This window comes from Triticum dicoccoides, chromosome 6A, assembly GCF_002162155.2.
Source record: "Triticum dicoccoides isolate Atlit2015 ecotype Zavitan chromosome 6A, WEW_v2.0, whole genome shotgun sequence".
Taxonomy (NCBI): domain Eukaryota; kingdom Viridiplantae; phylum Streptophyta; class Magnoliopsida; order Poales; family Poaceae; genus Triticum; species Triticum dicoccoides.
The window spans coordinates 560,349,829-560,359,831 of record NC_041390.1 but is presented as its reverse complement, the minus strand read 5'-3'; positions in this window follow the sequence as shown (position 1 = coordinate 560,359,831).

Here is a 10,003-nt window from a genome sequence, read left to right as displayed (position 1 = left end):
TGAAGGACACTAGTAATTGATGCATGGAGTGGGTCGACAAATTGACAAGTCTGAGGAGATCACGATGCAACACCTTATTCAGTTACATGTCCTTTGAGTGTTTGTTGCGGACGTTTGCTTCACGAAGATGTCACAGATGACATTGCTTAGAATTTCACCCTTTAGGTATTTATTACACTGTCAAGTGAGCTTATCTCATGCGGTTTGAAGGGATCAACAGTAAGGCTATGTTCAACCCGGAGGGGTGGAGCAATTCCATGCTATCAAGGTGTAAATTGTCCACTATGTTTGTCATTTAAAGTATGGTTTGGATGACCGACCGATTGCGATGCCGGGGATGGCCAAATTGTAGCAAACTCCAACTTCATAGAGCAATGGAGTCGTCGTCTCACATCATTTTGAAAGTTTGGGATTCTTTGGGAGTTTGGAACATGATCCTGGTTCGGCTTGACCTATTGGAGCTTAACATCAACGCCTGGTCTCAGTGTTATGCGATCAAGGATTTGTGGTCTTTCGTCGTAAATCTTCATGGCAACTATAGAAAAAACCTCGCATCATTGTTGGTGCTTGTTTCTAAGAAGTAGTCGGTGAAGTCATCATATGTGTCCTGTATGTTGTAGTTGAAGGCCACGTCCCAAAGCCTGCCAAAATTTAGGCGATGTTCATTTAGAGCATCACAAATGTACTATAGAGACAACCTTTTCTTTAAGGTAGGACCCACATGACTTGCCCTTAACCGAATGAAAAAACATCACAATGTATGGAGACATCAAGTAGCCTCTAAGGTGGACCCTAGCCGAAATTAAAAGTGTGCCAAATAGCATCACATTTATCCAATCAACCACCTCTCTCTAGGATTTACTTTCACTGATAAGTGGGGCCAACTGATTTATTTAATTATTGGAGGCAACATCAAGGTTAGAGACGTCTCTATTTTGTTCTTGTCTTCTTGATTAGAGGCAACCGATGCAGTGCAACGTATAGGTGCTACCTCTAAGAGTTGAGTGTGGGCTTAGAGACAGCAAAATTGATACACTGCTCTTAGCTGTAGATGCTGAGGCATCAACTTTAGACACAGATGCTCATATATATGCACATATACTCACACCCTATAAATGCAATCATGTATGAATATATGCATGCACACCTTATCCCTACGAGCACCTTCAAGAAAGCAAGTCGGCGGTTTATCTTGAGATTGACAAAGTCGTCACAGACACTATAGTCAACGGGAATATATTCTCCCATTGAACGAACATCATCAAAAGTCCTGAAACAAATGCAGGAAAATACAAGCATCGGTGTCAATTCTGATGAACCAAGCATACTAGTGCTCTCCTAGCCATCCAACGCTGATTCGTTCGTCAACACTGACTTTGTCGATCACGAAATCTACCAACTCAGTTGAGTTCATCATAACAGAAGTGCGTGTATATGCGTACGCTCGTATATGTGGCGTGCCGCGTTTCTTCAAGAAAACCCATACCTTCAGTTCCATGTCCTTCGATTGTTTGTTGCGGACGTTTGCTTCACGAAGATGTCACAGATGACATTGCTTAGAATTTCACCCCTTTAGGTATTTATTACCCTGTCAAGCGAGCTTATCTCATGCGGTTTGAAGGGATCAACAGTAAGGCTATGTTCAGCCCGGAGGGGTGGAGCAATTCCAAGCTATCAAGGTGTAAATTGTCCACTATGTTCGTCATTTAAAGTATGGTTTGGATGACCAACCGACTGCGATGCCTAGGGTGGTTGAATTGTTGCACATTCCAACTTTGTATAGCAGCGTTGGATTCAACATCTCACATCATTTTCAAAATTTGGGTTCTTCGAGATTTGGAACATGATCCTGGTTGGGCTTGAGCTATTGGAGATTAACACCAATGCTTGGAATTAGTGTTATGTGATCAAGGAGTTGTGGTCCTCCGTTGTAAATCTTCATGGCAATCGTAGCAAAAACCCCCGCATGATTGTTGTTGCTTGTTTCTCAAGAGTTTTATCGACAAAGTCACATAAGTCTTATGTCTCCTGTAGTTGACGGTCACGTCCCAAAGCCCACCAAAATTTGGCGTCGTTCGTTTAGAGGTAGATGATGAGACATCACCAATGACATTGTCAATCACAAGATCTCCCCGCTCAGTTTTTCATATGAGTTCGTTAGAATAGACGTGCGTGTATTTATCGATGCATGTGTACGCGTGTATACGTTGCAAAGAGAAAAACAAGACGAATCAGATCGACAACGGTAGGAAATCTTTGGCGAGCGACTGAACCCTAGCCGCCTCCAAGAGAACCAACTCTTCCGGCAGCTCCCCTCCGCCGGCGACAGAGGTTGTCGGTGGTCAGGGGGTCGCCGGTCCACACGTGTGCGGATCGTCTTAGCTTTAGGTTCTACGGCCCTAGTAGCTTAGGTTTTTGGATCGTTCGACATCTTGGTGTCGGCAATGGCGATGTTGAATGAAGAAGCTCCGGATTCTTCTCCCACGAGGCAATCATCTCTATGGTTGATGATGGGTTTGGGAACCAGTATGTTCAAGCGGGTATGTCGTGGCGGCAGTATCTTTGTCATGGACTTGTGTCCTCAGGCTCCGTCGTTGCAATGATGTTTGCTCCAGCATCGACGCGGAGCTTGAAAGGTAGTCCTGGAGGGGATGCAGATTCTGCTCTGCATCGACGACATCTGGAAGACGGGACGTGTGCTGGGTTCGTGGTTGATGGATGGCAGGTATGGTTCTCTCTTTCGGCGTCTTAGTCATGGTGGGGCGCCAGATCTGGAGTTCGATGGCGTGTTCCATTTTTTTCCCCGGTCTAACGGTATTGACTTCATCTTTGGTGAGCCATCTTGGAGGTCCACAAAGTTGTATGTCAGCAATGAGCCGCATTGAACTCAGATGAGAAGGCGGCCCGACATATTTTTCCTTTAGCGGCTGTTATGGTGGTGCCATAGACAGATGACGGACATTGATGTCAAACTGAGAGATGTTCTGTTGTCTTGGTCTTTAGGTGACTTATGCTTTATGATATGAATAAGAGACGTATTACCAAGGTCTGCTTCGTCTAGGGTTTAGCGATGGGCGCCCTTCCGCCGCCGCCGCCAATACCTTCGGACGGGAGCGAATCGGATCGCCGGGAGGAGTCCTCCCGGGCCACGACTCCAATGTACACGGTGTCTACGAGTCTAAGACGACCCTCTCATGAGTCCGAACACACCACACTCTCAAGGCGCACGACGGGGACGGGGGATACAAAAACCCTAGACCCTGATCGCCGCACCGCACAAAACCAGGGAAGCCTGCAAAACCTCCAGATCACACCACGACTCAGAGGCGCCGCAAGGTAGAGATGTCGCAGATCAATCCAAAGGCGAAGGGTGGGGGTGATCAAGGCGGATCCGGTGAGGATCTCGCTCACCCGAAGCCCCTCGGCGATGGAGCGATCGTGGCGTCTAGGAGAGCGGACTCACATGAGGCTTGGGAGGAGGATACGCCGGAGAATAGCAACTGGGACGGACCAGCAACAGACAGAGTTTTGCCGGGGGGACCGGAAGATCAACTTGCAGGTGAGGTGGACATGGACGATGTTGCTTTCGTTACAGTTGATCTGGATGATGATGATGAGGAGGTAGACGAGGAAGACAAACCCAGATGGAGATTGATGGAGTTGTACAGATCGCAGCGGAGACCAAGCACAAAAACACTATCTGGGCACTTTGAGAAAATTTGGCAATTGCGTACGGGGGTCGAGTTTAAGCCGGTCAAGAACAACTACTACATCATATCTCTGTTCTCGGAGGGAGACTTTAGGTTTGTGGCGAGAGGGGGGCCTTGGATATATGATGGTGATGCTCTACTAGTCACCCCTTTCAATGGTGATGAGCAGCCCTCTGAGACTACGCTTGAAGCTGTCCCGGTTTGGGTCCGTGTGTTTGACGTGCCATGGAAGAAGCAAACTAGGGTTTATGGAGAAGCCTTGGGAGGAACCCTAGGTGAGGTGCTGGAGGTGGATGTTCCGCAGACGGGCCATGGGACTCAGGAATTTCTAAGGGTGAGGGTGAAGCTTCCGTATAATAGGAGATTGCAGAAGGAGGTGACGCTGGAGTTTAATGCAAAGGGCACCACTAAACGGCTGAAATTCCAGTTAAAGTATGAACGGGTACCGCATTTTTGCTTTCATTATGGGTTCATGGGACATGATAAGGAGGCGTGCGAGAAGAAGAGGGTGGGGTTACCCACCAAGGCCTATGATTCTACGCTGAGATGCTCCCCGTTCAAAAATTTTGATCATAGAGTTGTATTCACGCCATCACCAGGACAACCACGAGCAAGACGGAGTATGGACTTCTCTTTGGGGAGTGCGTCGTCGGCTACGCGCTCACATGCATCGGGGAATGCCAGGGAAAGAGGCCAGGGCTCACATGAAATACCAACCAGGGTGGACGGTATGGATGGGTTTGAGGAAAACGAGGCTACGACATCGCAGGAGGAAGATGACCAATTGGCAGACCATGTTGAGAAAATGCGGCTACGGCTGGGCACGGAGCAACTTGAGTGCAGCAAAGTGCAACGGATGAAACAACAATTTGAAGCACAAGAGCATGAAGCGGGAAAAGGACCTATGAGACCGCGAAAGAAGAAGATAATATCACAGCCGAAAAAATCTGCTGCAGTTAAGAAGGATGGGGCACTTGTGATCCGTGACAAGCCAAGGGGTGAGGATATGATACCAGCTTTGTGGGGGCTGGATACGCTCCAGGTCTCCTTTGGCAGCGCGATGGACTCCATGGATTACATTGACTCCATCTTGGGGAAACGGCATCTAACCGGGGGCCTTCCAGTCCAGGTTATGGTGCCCGATGGCAAGGGAATGGTGCCGTATGAAGAAGGGACAGAGGGGGCAGCAGAAGAAAGGAAAAAAGGAACGGCGGCAAACGGAGGATGATGCATGCAGTGCGGGAAGGGGAGGAAATCTTGAGGCAACTAGCCATGGGGCCGCTAGTAAACTGACGGGGCCAGCTGTGGCGCCCCGTCAGGAACAATGAATTGCCTAGTATGGAACTGTCGGGGGGCGGGGAACCCTCGTACAGTTCGTGATTTACAGGCTCTTCGTAGAGCCAATTCCCCCAGGATGGTGTTTCTGTGTGAGACTAGGAATCAACTGCAAAAGATGAAAAGGTTGCGCAGTAGGCTTGGGCTCCGTGGTTTTGAGGGCATAAGCAGTCAAGGAAAGAGTGGTGGCCTAGCTTTGTTTTGGGATGAGTCCATGTATGTCAGCATTCAGGACGTTAATGAGAGGTGGATTGATGTTTTTGTCAGGGTGGCTCCCTCGGAACCTCTCTGGCGAGTGACCTTTGTGTATGGTGAACCGAGGGTGGAAAACAGACATCTTATGTGGGAGAGCTTGTGTAGATTAAGGAATACTTCTGAGCTGCCTTGGTCAGTTACTGGTGATTTCAATGAGGCGCTATGGGAGTGTGAACATATGTCCATGACGGCGAGGCCGCAGGCCCAGATGATAGCCTTTCGGGATTGCTTTGAGATGTGCCAGTTGGTGGATCTAGGCTTCTCAGGCTATCCGTTCACATACGATAACAAACGGAGTGGCCGGGCTAATGTGCAGGTGCGTCTGGACAGAGCGGCAACGGACAATGCTTGGCGAGATATGTTTCCGGAGGCAACGGTGCTCCACCTGACGTCGCCCCGGTCGGACCATCGCCCGCTTCTCCTGCGGTGTGCACAAGATACGCAGGTGAAGATGGCAAAGGCGAGGCGCTATGAGGTTATGTGGGAGCGTGAGGCCTCCTTAGCGGAAGTGGTAGAGGCAGCCTGGGCTGCTTCGGGCGCGAAAACTGACTTGGGAGGCGTGAGCAAAGCCCTCAAATCAACAATGTTGAGATTGCATGAGTGGAGCAATAAGAAGATTGGCAATGTGACAAGAGAGATTAAGAAGTCCAGAACGAGGCTGGAGGAACTGCACAATATGAATGCCGACCGTAGCGAGATACGGAAAGAGTCTGATCATATGGATGAACTCTTGTACAAGGAGGAGATGATGTGGCTGCAATGATCTAGAATGGAGTGGCTAAAACATGGAGATCGGAACACAAAGTTCTTCCATAGGAAAGCAAGATGGAGGGCCCAGAAAAACAAGATCAAGGGACTGCGGGATGACCTGGGAGCCCTTCATTCGGAGCAGGCTGTAATGTCAGGTATGGCTATGAGTTACTTTCAGAATCTGTTTGAAACTGATCCTAGTTTACTCCCTCATACAGTGGTAAACCTTTTTGATCCGGTCATTACGGAGGAGATGAATGCCAAATTGTGTGAAGCTTTCTCGGAGAAGGAGATTAGTGATGCACTATTTCAGATTGGGCCTCTAAAGGCACCTGGGCCGAACGGTTTCCCGGCGAGGTTTTTTCAGCGTCATTGGGGCACAGTGAAAGATGACATCATTGCTGCAGTCAGACCGTTTTTCTTGTCGGCGGTAATGCCGGAGGGGGTAAACACCACCACCATCGTGCTCATTCCAAAGGTTGAAGACCCCCAACGTTTATCTGAGTTCCGACCCATTAGCTTGTGTAACGTGATTTACAAGATCATCTCCAAGTGTTTGTGAACCGATTGCGACCACTACTTGGCGATATCATCTCTGAGGAATAGAGCGCTTTCGTCCCTGGAAGACTCATTACGGATAATGCGTTCATTGCCTTTGAGTGCACTCACTATATTAAACAGGAGAAGGACCCTGATAAAGCTTATTGTGCTTACAAGCTAGATCTGTCCAAGGCGTATGATCATGTAGATTAGATTTTCCTTGAGCAATTGATGAGACGATTAGGCTTCGCGGATCAGTGGGTGAGATGGATAATGACTTGTGTCACCTCAGTCCGTTATTGTTGCAATGTTAATGGAGTTCTATCAGATTCATTTGCACCGTCGCGTGGGCTGCGGCAAGGAGATCCCCTCTCCCCATTCTTGTTCATTTTCGTGGCAGAAGGGTTAGCGGCAATCTTGAAACAACGGGTCACTTCTCAACAGCTGACACCGTTACGGGTCTGTCCACGTGCACCTGGCATCTCACATCTCATGTTTGCAGACGATACCTTGCTGTTTTTCAGAGCAACCGAGCAGGAAGCTTCTCATGTCAAAGGCGCACTTGCCACCTTTGCTCAAGCCACGGGTCAGCTTATCAACCCGCAAAAATGCTCCATTCTCTTTGGTGAGCACTGTCGGAGAACAGACCAGGATGCAGTGGTATTAACACTGGAGGTGCAGCAGCATAGCTTCGAGGAATGCTACCTGGGTCTGCCAACGCCAAACGGGCGCATGTCCAAGGGCATGTTCCAAAGCCTCCAGCAGAAATATATGAAGCGTATGGTGGAATGGGATGGCAATCAACTTGCGCAAAGCGGAAGTGAGGTCCTCATTAAATCCATTGCACAGTCTATTCCAACCTACATCATGAGCGTTTTTAAGCTACCGACAGCCACCTGTGAAGATCTTATGCGGATGATCAGTAACTTCTTTTGGGGAGTGGAAAAGGGGAAGAGGAAGATGCACTGGCGGGCATGGATTCATCTGATCAAGCCCAAGGCGCAAGGTGGACTGGGCTTCCGAGATCTACGACTCTTTAACCAGGCACTTCTAGCACGCCAAGCTTGGAGGCTACTTACAAACCCTGATAGCTTGTGTGCCCGGTTACTGAAAGCACGCTATTACCCGTTTGGTAACTTGGAGGATACGGTTTTCTCGACAGCGGCCTCAGTTACTTGGCAAGCAATTCAGCACGGGCTTGAACTCCTGAAGAAGGGATTGATCTGGCGCATAGGAGATGGACGAGCGATCAGGATATGGCGCGATAGCTGGATTCCCAGGAATGGGAGCGGGAGGCCTGCTACCCCCCAAGGAAGATGTCGGGTGCGACGTGTATGTGACTTGCTGGATGACCATGGGGCATGGAATATGGACTTGGTTCGGAGCATTTTTTTTGCCGGTCGACGCGGAGGTGATTGCAACAATTAAAACCTTTCCTGGGTTGGGTCCAGACATGCTTGCATGGGAGTCGGAACGCAGCGGGAACTTCACCGTGAGGAGTGCTTATCGACTTGCTCTTGAGGATGATCTCCGGTTCTCTTCAGTCGCGGCGAGCAGGGCACTGGACGGGCGACGGGCCGTCTCGGCCTTTATTTGGAGGTGCCCTGCTCCTCCTAAGGTTCGAATGTTCACCTGGCGGTTGCTCACAGATTGTCTACCCACTTGGGTGAATAAACGCCGCCAGGGTTTGGAGGTCTCTGACAAGTGCCCTCTCTGTGCCTTGGAGCCGGAGGACACGTACCATGTTTTTTGCAGGTGCCCAATGGCGGTCGCACTCTGGCAGGCTATGGCGGACCAATGGAGAATACCTACGGCTACATCCTTCCGTCGGACGGGAACGGAATGGCTTGCCCAAGCCCTCTGTGAGCTGCCGGACACGGAGAGTATGGAGCTCATGATGATATTATGGCGCTGCTGGTATGTTCGAAATGAGATGGTGCACCACAAGAAGCCACCACCAATCGAAGCATCCAAAAACTTCCTCATCAGCTACGTTGATTCATTGGTGGGCGTCCAGAACTCTCCTCAGGCGGATCCAATCAAGGGGAAGCAGGTGGTGGACGCTGTTAGCCACCCCCGGCCCATGCAGCATGAGTCTCCTGCTCCAACCACGGTGCTACGCTGGTCTCGACCGGCGACGGGGTGGGCGAAGCTCAACATCGACGGCTCCTACAATGCCACCAGCGGAGAGGCTGGTACAGGCATGGTCCTCCGGAGCGACACGGGCGACATCATTTTTTCTTCATGCAGAGAACTCCGGACGTGTTCAGATCCTCTGGAAGCCGAACTGCAGGCCTGCATGGAGGGGTTCAACTTGGCACTTCAATGGACCCCTTTGCCTATTGAGATGGAGACAGACTGCGCGGTGGCGGTACATGCGCTACTAGCGCCGACGAGGGATAGATCTCGTTTTGCCTTGCTTATTGATCGGGTTAGGCGTTTGATGCTAGGAGGAAGGGAGGTTAAGCTAGTGCATATTCGTAGAGAACAGAACGGTGTGAGTCATTTTCTTGCAAACTTTGGTAGAGTTCATAAACGTAAGGTGGTGTGGTTGGGATCTGGACCGGATGAGGTATCAGACTTATGTAATGCCGAGGCACTTTATGTGTGAGAAATAAATTTTCTTTCACCCGCAAAAAAAAAGACGTATTACCATGAAAATAAAAGGTCGACAACGTCACCGCCGTGCCTGAGACTGGTGCGGGTGCGCGCATCGTATCAGACCGGGCTTGATCGAGAGTGACCGTTCGAGCCGAACCACCCGCCTCTGACGCGATCGCAAGCCCGGCTCAACCTGGGCCGGTCAAGCACGCGATGATATGCGTATTCCTATTCCCGTTCCAGATCGCTGCGCGCCGCACATTAGCACTCGATGACGAGGCTCCCCGGGTCAGCTCGTGTCTGCCACTGTCATGCGCCCATGCATGCATGCACGCACGCACGACCACAGCACCTGAGCCCATCGAGGACCAGACCACCAGGGCCTGCCTGGATAATGGTTATCCGATCTGATAGTAGTATATCTGATAGTATGATCTCTCTGACCGGACGCGGCAGCTGCACCTGACAGCTTACGTGCACGCGTCATGATCCCGTTAGTGCCGGGACAGCGGCACGTACTTGGCGTGGCGTATTTAAGCCTGGCACGTACGTACGTACCAAACTGCGTCGGTAGTACTTACTGTATAGAAGATCACAGAAGGGGTACACTGAAGCGTCGGCGACATCACATTGCCGAGGATCCCGTACAACCTAGGTGCTGCCTAGATCCGGGAGGATGCGTGTACAGTACGTACGTATCTAATCTGTGCCGGTAGGAGGAGATCACAGAAGGAGTACATGAGGCGACAATCGCATTTGCCGAGGGTTGCGTACGAGTGTACAGCAACCTAGGCGGCCACCACATCAGAGGA